This window comes from Peromyscus californicus, unplaced genomic scaffold, assembly GCF_007827085.1.
Source record: "Peromyscus californicus insignis strain IS unplaced genomic scaffold, ASM782708v3 Scaffold_8__1_contigs__length_139910024, whole genome shotgun sequence".
Classification (NCBI taxonomy): Eukaryota; Metazoa; Chordata; class Mammalia; order Rodentia; family Cricetidae; genus Peromyscus; species Peromyscus californicus.
Genome location: NW_026294606.1, coordinates 41055081 through 41068434, shown reverse-complemented (window position 1 = coordinate 41068434; position 13354 = coordinate 41055081). Strand labels below are relative to the sequence as shown.

At 43.4% G+C, this 13354-nt stretch overlaps 2 non-coding genes across 2 annotated transcripts; both read right to left on the bottom strand.

Moving 5' to 3' along the window:
• Positions 1–7351: 7351 nt before the first annotated feature.
• Positions 7352–7433, bottom strand: Trnas-gcu (transfer RNA serine (anticodon GCU)). The gene has a single exon. It is a non-coding gene; the product is annotated as a tRNA-Ser (tRNA).
• Positions 7434–9821: 2388 nt separating this feature from the next.
• On the bottom strand, positions 9822–9893 carry Trnaq-cug (transfer RNA glutamine (anticodon CUG)). The gene has a single exon. It is a non-coding gene; the product is annotated as a tRNA-Gln (tRNA).
• Between the last annotated feature and the right edge of the window lie 3461 nt (positions 9894–13354).

Sequence of the window (13354 nt, the reverse complement as noted above, 5' to 3'; positions counted from 1 at the left end):
TGCATGATGTGTGCCTGGGCATGTGTGCCACGGCATGTGTGTCAAGGTCAGGGGAGCTTCTTCCCTCCCTCCACCACAGGGGTTCCAGGTTTCAGGGACTGAGCTCCCATTACCAGGCTGTGCTACAAGTACCTTGATCCACTGAATCATCTCAATGGCCCAGTTTCAACTTTCAAAGACAATTCCCAAGATGGCTATCTAATTGAATGGCGACAGAAGGAAAGCATTAGACGAGCTACTGTTCTTTGCAGTGTCTAGGGATAGTTGTCATTTTTACTGGTCATTCAGTGGTCAAGAACAATTCCTATTTAAGAAAATCACCATTTAGTGGGGACTTGTTAACTAGCCAATGATCCTAACACAGCGACAAGAGCCTAGAAATGGGAGTGAACAGAGGAATACTTTGACCAGAATTTCAGACTTGAATTCTGCCTGACAGTGCATGTTGTCATCAAATGGACAATCTTATTGCAGGCCAACCTCAAACCACATGTTCAGGCATGAAAGGAAGGTCACCAAGACGTACTGGTGTCACTTCCAAAAAGTCAGGTATAACTATGGTGAGCAGAAGCAGGTGGTGGACACGACTGCAAGCCACGCAACACAATGTGGATAGCATCTTGAATACACCGGGTCGTTGTGACTAGACTGAGCAGCATAGAAGCAGGTCTAGACTTGGCGTTTAGATTACTCTGGCTGTCATGTGAAGAGAGACTAAAATAGGAAAAGACTGGGGACCTGGGGTTGTGTAAGAGACTTTCCGAGTAACAGAAACACATTAACAATGTGAGATGGAGGACTGGGGGTGTAAGAGTCAGTAGAGTGTTTTCCCAGCATGTGTGAAGCCCTGGGTTTTATCCCCAGCACTGCCTAGTGGATCAGAAGTTCAAGGTCATCCTCCTGGGCCTGGGATATTTGAAACCCTGTCTCAAGAAAAAAAAGAAAAAAAAAAAGAAAAAAGAAAGAAAGAAAAAGTCCACTTTGAGGAAAGGTTATGGAGCAGAATTTGGGGAAAGGCTCTAATTGGGATTTCCTCCTTGGTCCTTTAGAGTACTGATTGTTTTCTTTCGAGTGCTTGGGCTTTTTAGATGCCTCCAGGGCAAAGCATGAACCTCCAGCAGCTGGAAACACTCTGATACTAGGCTCCAAGCTCATTCCCATCTCTCAGAGTCCAACCCACCCTCTTACATGACAATGCCTGTAGCCATGAGTTAGAAGTACAGACTGATACCATATATCATACATTATTTCTTCATTTCTTTCATTCAGCTGGAGCATACTGGGTTCCCTCAGGAAAACATAGAATAAGGTAAAAAGAATTGGCTCAGCTGGGCTGTGGTGGCGCACGCCTTTAATCCCAGCACTTGGGAGGCAGAGACAGGCAGATCTCCAGCCTGATCTACAAAGCGAGTTCCTTCCAGGACAGCTGGAGCTGCTGCACAAAGAAACCCTGTCTGGGGGCGGGGGGACGAACCAAAGGTGGTGGGAGACGAAAAAGAATTGGCTCTTGAATCTTCTGGACTTGATTTCCCAAAGGCTTCAATTGAGTTTCAGAAAGGCATAGCATTTGGAGATAATGAGATCACTAGAAAACTAGAAAGATTCTTCTGGAAGAAGAGCGCAGGGGCTGGCAAAATGACTCAGTGGGTAAAGGCACTTGCTGCCAAGAATCCAGTCCACAAGGCCCACATGTTAAAAGGAGAAAACTACTGAGTATAGTGTCGTATGCCTTTAATCCTAGCACACAGAGAGGTGGGCTGATCTCTGCAAGCTTGAGGCCAGCCTGATCTACATAGTGAGTTCCAGGACATTCAGAACTACTAATCAGACCCTGTCTCAAAACAAAACACCTTCCTCCCAATAATTGTCCTCCACAGGCCCACATTAGCACTTATAAGATAAATGAAATGCAATAAAAAGTTTAAAATATTTTTTTCAAAAGAAGAAAGAAAAGGAAATGGACCCCAAGGAATCAGCAAGCCCTTAAGACAGAAATCAGGGTGTGAGGGACCCGAACCAGCCCCTGAGAAATTCTGACACCCAGTGCAGTGTCTTCAGAGATCTATTAAACACTACTTGTAGTCCTAAAGGGTAAAGTTCAGTTTCTTGATTACTAACATTGCCCTTGAAGAATATGTGATTTGACTTTCCTAATTTCTAAAAGTAGAAATTAAATTGAGCTCCAGAAAACTAAGAAATGTTGTTGTTTAACTGAGGTCTTAATCCATTTAGGAAAAAGTGTCTTTTTGGAAGATGGAGCTGGACTTCAGAGGCCAAGAAAGATGTCCTGAGTGGGGACAAGTCTCTTCTGTGACTCTGCAGTGACTTCAGCAGAACACGCCTTTCTATTATCGATCTATTCAACTTCCTCTTATGTATTATCTGGAGTAGGTGGACAAGTCCAGCACTAACAGAGTCCAGGAGTGGAGCAGAGACAACATCCCGGAGTCCCTGGATGATGAATAAAAAGAGCCAGACGGTTTCTGGGGTGTTAATTCGATAGGGAGGGTAGTGAAGGCTCTTAACATATTCAAGGTAAATGATGTCTAAATACACAAATATGAAGAAACATAAAAAGGCATCAAACAATCTCTCTCTCTCTCTCTCTCTCTCTCTCTCTCTCTCTCTCTCTCTCTCTCTGTGTGTGTGTGTGTGTGTGTGTGTGTGTTGCTAAGTATTAAACTCAAAACTTAAGAATGATAGTAAGTGCTTTATAGTTACTTTATTCTTTAACTTTCATTAAAATTCGATATTTTTGAGCTGGGTGTGGTGTTACACAGCTTTCATCCTAGCACTCTGTAGACAGAGGCAAATAGATATCTGTGAGTTCAAGGCCAACCTGGATCTTCATAGAGAGTTCCAGGACATCCAGAACTACATAGAAAGACCCTATTTCAAAAATAAAACAACCAAACAAAAAAAAACCATTATAGTTTAGCACTTTTCTTTCTTTTAGAAGATCTAGTCACAAGGTGAAAGGCTCATTTTAATGTAGAGAGAAACATTCCAAGGAAATTAGTTTGTTCTGTTATAATGGATATTAGAAGAATACTTCTAACACAATTGCTGCACACAGACTTTTTGGAGACTGAACCTGGTGTACAGTGAAGGGAGCAGACTATGAACTTTACTGTTTTGGGGTGTGTGGAAGCAGCAGCAGGAAGTAACTGGAACATTTTAGACTTACACCATCAGTGTGTCCATTAATTGTACTGATTGTTGAGCCCAGGAAATATGACGAGTTAATTAATGTTGAAATGCTAATATTTTGGATATGTTGGATTAAAAATATTATTAAAAACAAGTTTCTGTTTGCTTTTACTCATTAATATGTCTTTACACTATTTGACATTACACATAGCTCACAGCACATATTTGTGGCTTATGTAATATTTTGTTGAAATATGCATGGTTGTGTCAAATCCCATCTTGTTTAGTATACATTTTATCAATGAGTTCACTGCTAATGCCACTGAGTAATATAGCACTAATTTTACTTTTGAAAAATCTGTTTCTGGTCTTTGGCCTAATTTACGAAGCACCCACTATTGAGGAGAAAAGGAGAGCTGGAGTAACTTCCACCCCTGGAGCATGAATTATCCATGAAAATCACGGGCTCCTGCTCTTGTACAGAGCCAGGAATGATCCATGATAGCAGTACTTTTGGTTTTGAATGAGTGAGTTTATTAAACTCAGCAAGAAACAGCAGAAGCCTAGGTTATGCTCAAGTGAGACAAAATAGCATAGTGGACTCCTTTTCTAGCAACAACCCGTGCGTAGGAGCTGGAGCAAGTCAAATCTAGCTCCAGATGACATCTCTTGGCATCCACAGTACAATATGTGTGCGGTAAGACATAGGGACTCGTCCTTCTGGTGTTGAGACCGTGGAATTCCATCATGTTTCTTTACTATTTGGGGCCCACAAGCTAACAATTCAGGTGTCTTTTCAAAGGGGGGTGGGGGGGTGGGGGTGGGGGGGGGTGCTAGACACACTGCTGCCATAGGCATTCCTAACAACTGGGGGCAAAGAGGATTCAGCCTGCTTGGGGGCGGGGCGGGGGGCGGAGCTAGAGGAGGTGCAGGCTGTGCTGGGTCTCAGTGCCTGCTTCTTCTGCCTATCCCGTCTCCACGTCTGTTTTTCTTTCTGCCGCCACGAAGACCTGCTTTGTTTGCTTTCCAGTTACAGGGACTTAGACCGGCTAAGGAAAAGAACATGGGATGCCATCCCTTTCCAGGTTCATTTGAGTTTTATTATTTTCTGTGTTCAGTATTCCTTAGATTACAGGTACTTAATCCAAGACTGCATGTGGTAAATTATAACATAGCTTTCCTAATTTAGGCAGCCTGACTGATAACCCGCTTTAAAAAGGGAAATTTGGGGTCTGGAGAGATGGCTCAGCATTTAAGAGCACTGGCTGCTCTTCCAGAGGACCCAGATTTGATTCTCAGCACCCACATAATGTTTCAGAAACGTCCATGGAGTCCACTTCGAGAGGATTGGCTGCCTTCTTCTGGCCTACAGAGGCACCAGGCATGTACATGGTACACAGACGTATGTGCTGGGGGATATCTTTCTGTACGCTGTATGTGTTGCTCTCATTGGTTGATAAATAAAGCTGTTTGGCCAATGGCGAGACAGAATAAGGTTAGGCGGTACATTCAAACTGAAGACGAGATGAAGGGTCGAGTCAGAAGAGATGCTAGCCATCCGTTCAAGGAGCAACAAGATGCCAGCTGAGCCTGGAAGAACTTATGGTAAAATTCATATCATCAAATGATGTAATGTCAGAATATCACTAGGACTTATTTGTCAGCCTGAAGAGGCTTTCACTGCCCAGGTCAGTTCATCTGAGTACCAAAGTCATTAAAGGACGTAATGAATTGTATGTAAAACTGAAAAAAAAAAAATAGGATTTTCTGAGCTTTTTTTTTTTTTTTGATAATGCACAACTACATAAATTAAGAAAGATGCCTCTTTGGCGGGGTGGTGGTGGCGCACGCCTTTAATCCCAGCACTCGGGAGGCAGAGGCCAGCCTGGTGTACAGAGCAACATCCAGGACAGGCACCAAAACTACACAGAGAAACCCTGTGTTGAAAAGAAACAAAAAAAAAAAAACAAAAAAAAAAAAGCACGCCTCTTGCTTCCAATGGGAGGCCAAGTGCAGACTGGCTTCATAAATTCATTCCATCATGGTTGTGATATATCATTACAACCATTTTGCTGATGTATGATAATAATGAAGTTTGTGCTAAAGAAGAATATGTTTTACATGGTGTTCTTCAGAAGATGAAGAATATGAACCTAATTTTGAAGGGGGAAAAAATCACACAAAGCCCAAATTAGTATTGGTCCATTTCCTTGTCTTTTAAATTTGTGTTATTTGTAGGGACGTGACAGCCAGCCCTAACCTGATAGCACTGTGTTTTTGCCTGCACAGAAATGAGCTGCTCTACCCCTGCCATTAGCGGGCTCAGACCTGAGTAATAATTTACACAGGTCCCCTGTGATGACTAAAGAAACTTAATATGGAGCCAGGCATCCCTTAAGGACCGTTGACCTTTCACTCTGGAATGCCTGGAGATCCCAGTGGCCTGCCGGTGAGAGAAGAATAGGATAATGGGCTGGGAGGTATTAACAACTGTTAATACCTTTGCGTCTGTAAAACTTGCTCATAGCTGTGGGAAAGGGATGAAATGCTCTTTTTATGACTATATAGCAGGAAAGTAAGAAACAATTGAGGGAAGTAAAACAGTTTTCCCGACCAGCTCTGGAGTCCATGGAGAGTTGTAATGCACACCTTTCCGATGTCCTCTTTAAAGCCTTACCTTAACCCCACGTCTGTTTGGCGTGCTCTTTGGCTCTAAGGCTGCTGTCCTGCTAGCAGAAAGAATAAATATATTTAATCTAAATTTGAGTTGAGTCTAAGTCTCTGGTTTCTCCCCGTGGATTCAAAGGCACCAACACATTTTGTTTTTATGTGAATGAATGTTTTTGCCTTCATGTGTGTGCACTATGTGTATGATTACGTGGGTGGCATTGGCTCCCCTGGATCTGGAGGTGCAGATGACTAACCCGGGCTTCTAGAAGAGCAGCCAGTGCTCTTAACCACTGAGCCAAATTCCCAGACCTTCCATTTTCTTAAGTGAGCAATAACTCTGACCTTCAAACTATGACTTTCATGAGATATGCAAAGGGATGCTTTGGAAACGCTGCAGATTGAAGGCTGCTAAAGCACTACACACACAGCTCCTATTCAAGCCGAAATCCTGTATCCTGCATCCTGGGCTGAAGAGAGAAATACTATAAATGCCGCACCTGCACCAACCGACAGACTTGTGAAAGATTAAAACAGACAACCCCATCATATAAAAGGAAATATATTAAAGTGCTAATTATACCATGGTTATAAACAAAATGTCTTTTAGAAAATATGTCTTCACCGGGCAGTGGTGAGGCACACCTTTAATCCCAGCACTCATGAGGCAGAGGTAGGCAGATCTCTGAGTTCCTGGACTGCCTGGTCTACAGGGTGAGTTCCACAAGAGCCAGGGCTGTTATACAGGAAACCCGGAAACCCTGTCTCAAAAAACAGAAACAGAAACAAACAAAGAAACAAAAAAAACCAAACCAAACTAAACAAACAAACAAAAACAAAAGAAAAAAATGCCCTCAAGAGCAAGGACCGTGCTGATATATATAACTTGCCTCTTAATTGTTTTGTTGTTGTTTGTTTGCTTTTTGGCTGCAGTGGTGGGAGTGGTTCAAAGAGAGACGGAGGGCGAGAAAGGCCAGAAAGCAAGGGCCTGTGGGGACAGGGGAGAGAGAGGGAGTAAGTAAATTCTAGTAAAAGTATGTGTGGCTTTCTTACCATTCTTATTTTTACATCTTCCATAAATTTGAAATTACTTCTGAGCATAAAGTTTAAAAAGAAACGTTTAGTAGGACTTTGAAAATAAGGGATATTGAAGCTCCTGTGAAGTACTTTTAAAGAAGCTGCAATGTTTCATCTGTGTCGTTTCTGTGGTTAATACCCAGTCATCGGGCATTGGGAAGAAAACAAGGAAAAAACCGGGTGATTCCAAAAACGCCTCACTGTGACATCGAGGCTAAGGAGATGAAAGGCAACTGTGTGGAGGTGGTCTTCTGAGGTACAAATCACAAACCAAAGCACTCCAGAAGAAGATGTGAGCTGCGACTTGAAGGAGTGCTGAGGTATACACACTACTACGGCAGGAAATTCTTGCAGTTTGTGTGCTGAGAGCAAGAGTACACACTCTAGTGGAATTACTCAAGCACTGGGAGAGTTTAAGATTTGGAAAAGCATAAAGTTGAGGCCTGTTCAAGACCGACGACGAGGGTGGGATTCGAACCCACGCGTGCAGAGCACAATGGATTAGCAGTCCATCGCCTTAACCACTCGGCCACCTCGTCCCCTACGTAAAGATGGCACTTTGCCTCTATCTTTAAGTCTGACTTTGGTGTCGGTCCTAAACTTTGATTTTGTGATCTCTATATGGTGATAACAGCCTTCAACCTGCAAGACTCCTTAAGGAATTCTCATATGTAACCAATTTCCTTCTTCCTAAAAGGACCCTTTCACATTTTGATGATCCCTTCGTAGCACCTGCACATCTCCATCCTTAATTGTCTTCGTTTCTCCGTCCCACACTTGCTTTCCACCCTACAGTGAAAATGGTCCCGCCATCCTCAAACTCCGTGTTCTCTTCCCTCGACCCGCAATATATGTGCTAGCCTTCCCCTAGGGCTCTACTTTCTGCCTTAGTTCTCGACTGACTACTGGGATCTCCGGAGGCCTCATAGCTATGTTTTGCGGAGGATAAACATTGATTTATTTTCCACCAACCCTTTTCTTCTTGCACAACGCAGTCTACATCTGCCGAAAAGTTTTATGCCAAACTCTTTGTATTTTTGAATGCTCAAAGACCCTGCCATGACCTATTGCACTAGAAGATACTTCTGTAAACTGTTCTGATTTTTAAAAGTATTTCCAGTAATTATAAAACCGTGTTTTAGGCCTGCTTCTTCTGGCTTGAATTGTCTTTATATTTTAAGGAGAGCGGACACTAAAAGACATAACTAGAGAATTTGATAAGTAATTTATTATGTATGAAAAGGAAACTTGCATTCAAAACACATCCTTTACTAGAAGGATTGAGGGTAATTTTTTTCATCACCAACTCATGTGTATATGTATGAAAATGTATTGAAAACTCTATGGGAACTAACAGCAAACGGTGTGGTCATATGTGGTTATGAGTAAATCCCGATTTTACAAGAGGTGAATTTATTATGACGGTCCCCTAAATTTAGTAAACGATCTCAGGCAGATTTGCGGTTATATAAAACAAGATAGAGATAACCAATATTTTAAACAAAAATCAAACTTCTTACAAATCTAAGTAAGTGAAAAATCAAGACGCCAAATTCCTTAAAAAAGAAAGAAAAAAAAAATAAATAAATAAATAAATAAATAAATAAATATATATATATATATATATATATATATATATATATATATATATATATATATATATATATGTGCGCTCCCTGTCGTTGAATGTGGGATGTTCTTTATTGAAAATAAATCAGCCTCCTTCCTCCACGGCGAAATCTTGTCAAACAGCCTGTGACACTGGAGACTGCAGACGCACTCTTCCCCGCTGTTATTTTCTGTTTCAAAAAGGTGTGGCCTGTGCGCTGGGAAACTGACATGAAGTGACCTTGCAGTCACGAACACACAGCATCTGTGTGTGGCTCCCTGAGTGAGACCTGCTTGTGAGCTCACACCCGGGTGGACCGGTTGTGAAGGAGGTCAGCAGGAGCAGAAGGGACAAAGAGGGGCGATGGGAAGGGAATCCGCTCACAGCACACTGTGTACAAGTACGGCATGGGAAAAACAAAAAACTTTAGAGAAAGATGTGGCAGGAAGAGCGAGCGTGACTTTGGAGGCCGCGGGGGCAGACTCTGGTTGCGGTTCCCTGGCTCCAGCCTCCCTTCCCTTGCCAGCCCCTTGGGCACTTGCTCACGCCGACACTTTCACCCAGCTGACAGTGCCAGAAGATACACCAGTCCCCCACCCAACCCCCGCTCACACGACGTCACCACCCTTGGTGTGGAGTCGTTCCCAGTCTCGGTTCCCGTGACGTGGGCTCGTGCCAACTGGTCAAGCCTGGATTTCTCCCTACTCACTGGAGACTGTGGCCAAGCGCGTCTGCCTGAGTCATCTGTAATTCCTGCTCTCAAGAGGCGGAGACAGGAGCATTAGAAATTCCAGGCCATCCTCGGCTACATGAGACCCTCCCGAAAAGAAAATGTTAAAAAGGAAAAATAAAGCACACAAAAAAACTCCAAACCAAACGAAAAAGTTGAAGTTCCAGCTTTCAGGAGACAGAAGCAGGATTGTCTCGAGTTTGAGGTACTCAGGGATAGAGTGAGACTTTGATTCAAAAAACAAAAACAAAGCACCCTCCCCCCGACACACACCAAAATAGCGACTATTGCTCTGCAGACTAGATAAATTTTATTTCTGGTTTCTCTTACAGCTTGGGACTGTTTCCTCTGGGTCTTTACTAGTCCTTCCTCCCCACCCCACCCCCGCCAGGTGTGAGCAGAGTTCTCGCTTCCCACTGCAATTCCTTCCTGAGGTTTCTTCCTTTTTTTCCCCTCCCTCCAGAAAACAAACTGTAAGCAAGAATTGAGTCACTTAGTTGGTGAATAAAGGTATTTAACTCTATTAAGGTGTGATTATCGGGAATTAAGAGTATCCATTTAAGTGAGAAGAAAATTGAATAAAAGTGTAGGTCCCACCGAGATTTGAACTCGGATCGCTGGATTCAGAGTCCAGAGTGCTAACCATTACACCATGGAACCACACACAAAACACGATGCTGTTCAGTTCCCTCCAGGGGTTCTATTTGAACAGAAAAATAAAAATAAAATAAACTTCCTTTTTCTTATTTACTCTTATGTTTTTTTCTTTTATCTCTTTATTCAGACAGGATCCAGGTCTGTACCCTAGGGTAGCTTCAAACTCGAGATAATCCTCCTGCCTCAGCCATGTGTGTGGGGCTTCTCATCTCATGCCTGCACCCAACACCTCCTATTTCAACAGAACACACTGAACTCAAAGGCCAGGAACCCTCCCCTACACCCACCCATACCCAAGGTTCCTACCAGGTGGTTCAGGAAGCAGAGCGCCAGGAAAAGAGGCGAAGTTATTAAACAAGACAGAGCTCTCCTGGCGTGTGGAGTTTGGTGATTTCCTCAGTGGTTGACTCACCCAAGACTCAGCCACCGGGTGAAATGGGCGTGAGTGTCTCTATCACAGAGGAGGAGCGTGGTGAGCCTAAGGTCCATCTCTCAGTTTCGTGGCCAGATCTGACATACTTAAGGACACATTATGGGGGAGACTGTTTTGTCAGGTTCTCAGGATGGACCCAGGCGTTGGAGTCTACAAACGTTGAAACAGACGTGCTGAAATTACCAGGCTCCAGAAGGATCCATGTAGCCCTGTGAAGGACAGGCTTAAGAGGGGACCGAGCGCGGTCCTGCACAAGGGAACTGAACCGGGGAGACCCCAGACTCGCCCAGAGACCGCTCCTGCCTCGGGAATCCTCGCAGGCTCACCCAGGACTCCATGCTCTGAACGTGATCATGCATTCACACACACTAGGTTTCTCTGATGGGTTGCAGTGTGTATCACGCCCCCTTTCTCTTTGTATGCTCCTGTCAACGTTAAACATCCTGAGTGAAAACACACACACACACACACACACACACACACACACACACAATTTTAATAAATAATCTTGAGCAATTTTGTTGTTCACTGGAGTCCAAAGATACTCTCCGAATGGTTCACCTGGGCTCGATTTTCCTCCGTGAGAATCCGCCAGCGAGCCAAGACCTGATTTTAAGTGCCTCACAAGAGAGTTAAAGAGAAATTCTAGAAGGGCACGCCACGGAGTATCGCCGGTGAAGCGCAAACACTCCCAGATACCTTTCTGAGAGCAATACTGTGAATTCTAAACCCTATGTAGTAAAGGGCATGGCATCATCGTACAGATACTACAGGGCATGGCATCATCGTACAGATACTACAGATGACGGAACATTTGCCAGCGATAATAAACTACAGAGGGAGGGCACCTGGGCTGTCTGGTTTTGAGAGGACTAGGAACATCATGCTAGAAACGTCTCCCTCATTCTGCTGTAGGATATGCTGTTGGAAATAAATACTTCTAAGTGTAAGCTCAGAGAAGTGAGCATGTTTTAGATCCTGTCAAAAATGTCATTGCTGGGATTGGGAGATGGCTCAGCAGTTAAGGTCAGCTCAGTAACTGCATTTCCAGGGGATATGATGTCCTACTCTGGTTTCTCCAAACACACAGGGCATACACTCACACCTACACATACAGATAAATAAAACTTGTTTTTTAAATTTCACTATTACTTCAGGCATGATGGTACACGTCCATAATCCCAGGACTGAGGAGGTGAAACAGGAGTTCCAGGTCAGTTTAAGGCTGCAGAATGAGTCTCAAAATAACAAATAAATAATAGGAAAACAGTAATAATTTTAACGAAGGGAAAAAGCAGGAGAGTTTTAAACGATTCACACTGGACCAGGGCTCTCAGCAACCACCAGCCCTCTGCTAGAGAGTCCCTGAGAATGTCTTGGGGGAGTAGGCAGCTGGCTTCCTTGCTGCAAAAAAGGAAAATTTCAGAGTTGTTTTAAAAAGTTTAGAGTCGTCATATTCTCATTCCTCTTGGGGAGAGACAAGAAAATCCCCCTTAAAATGAAACAAAGTGTTTTTATGTTTCGTTCCCAAGGCTCATAGGGTACACCATTATTTTGCTCAAATTAAAAACTTCCAGACGGGACATATTTGTGGAAAAGATGCCATTGTCTGCCTGCTTTTGAATTGAGTCAGGGGAACATGATAACTGCTATGCCATAGAAACAGCACACCCTGCCTGTTCTTTCTTTGCTCACAAAGAGAAAATGTTCTGTATGTCCCAGATTCTCCAGCACTATTTGTTTTTTTAACTAGAAAATGATGAAAATGACTGAGACCTTTTTGCTCACTAAGACCAGCAACAGGGAAGTCTGTAGGTGAGATTAGAGGACACATCTGGGAGAGATTGTCTTTCCCAACAGCTGTCCAGAACTTTGGGTCTGCTTTCCAGGAGGTATTAAACATTTCCTCTATCTTTTCCTGTTCTAGTTATCTGATCATAGGACATTCTGGATGTCTCCATCTTGTAGGAAGCAGGAAATGATGGGTAAGCTGGACTTTAGAAACAGAAACTATCAGTAGCCACCTCTGCAGGAATGACTCTACTAAACAGATGCTGTGCCTCTCTCTTTGCTTATCAGACAACTGAGATGATGCACGTGAATCTCTTGTTGAGCAGGGAAAGAAATGTTGGGTGCCTGGTACCATCCAGGTAGGAAACTTATCTTCCCAGAAAGAGATTTCACACAGTTCTGAATATCTATCAGGACCAGGAGACTGTGGCTCAGGGTTAAACGTGCTTAGCTCAAACCCTGGGTCCCCACAAGGTGGAAGAGAACTGACTGATGAAAGCTGTCCTCTAACACCTTTAATACATAAATGAATGGAACTAAAAAAAATAAATGAACCTGAACCTCACATCAGCACCTGCAATATGGACCTGGGGCTGGGAGAGGAGGGGATCGGTTCACTGAAACTTTTACTCTTATAAACATGGTCAAGCTGAATAAATCTCCTTTTTACTTTTCACCATTCTTGTTTAATTGATCCGGGCTGACTTGTTAGGGCTTCCACGACTCAGGCTCTGGCCCTGGCCTTAGGAACTCCAATAAATGGTCTACTCTGTGACTGGCAGTGCTTGGTAAAAACTGGGAGTCTGGGAGGCTATCTGCCAGGCAGGGTAAGCTGTGGGAGTTGAGAAAGGGAGTCAGAGTGGATGGTTATCTAGTAGCTTTAAAAGAAGCAACGATTCTAAAGTCTTATTTTAAAATAGCTCAGTAAAGAGACTTGTAGACATCGTCAGTGGTACAATGGGAACATATCTGACTATGGATCAGAAGGTTCTAGGTTAGCTCCTGGCTGCCTCAGGTGTGTTTTTAACCCAGCCACCAGAACATCTTCGCTCGAATTTGACCCTTGCTTTAATGGATACCGATGAGAATTCTGAGGTCTTTCAGTTACTATGAAACGGACCCTCTACGTAGCTCCCTTCTCCCCTCCCCCCGACAAATATGTTGTCACTTAACTGGATGAGACTTTAAAGGCAATCTAAGACATCTAGGAAGAGGATTTTATACCCATAGATGATTTTAG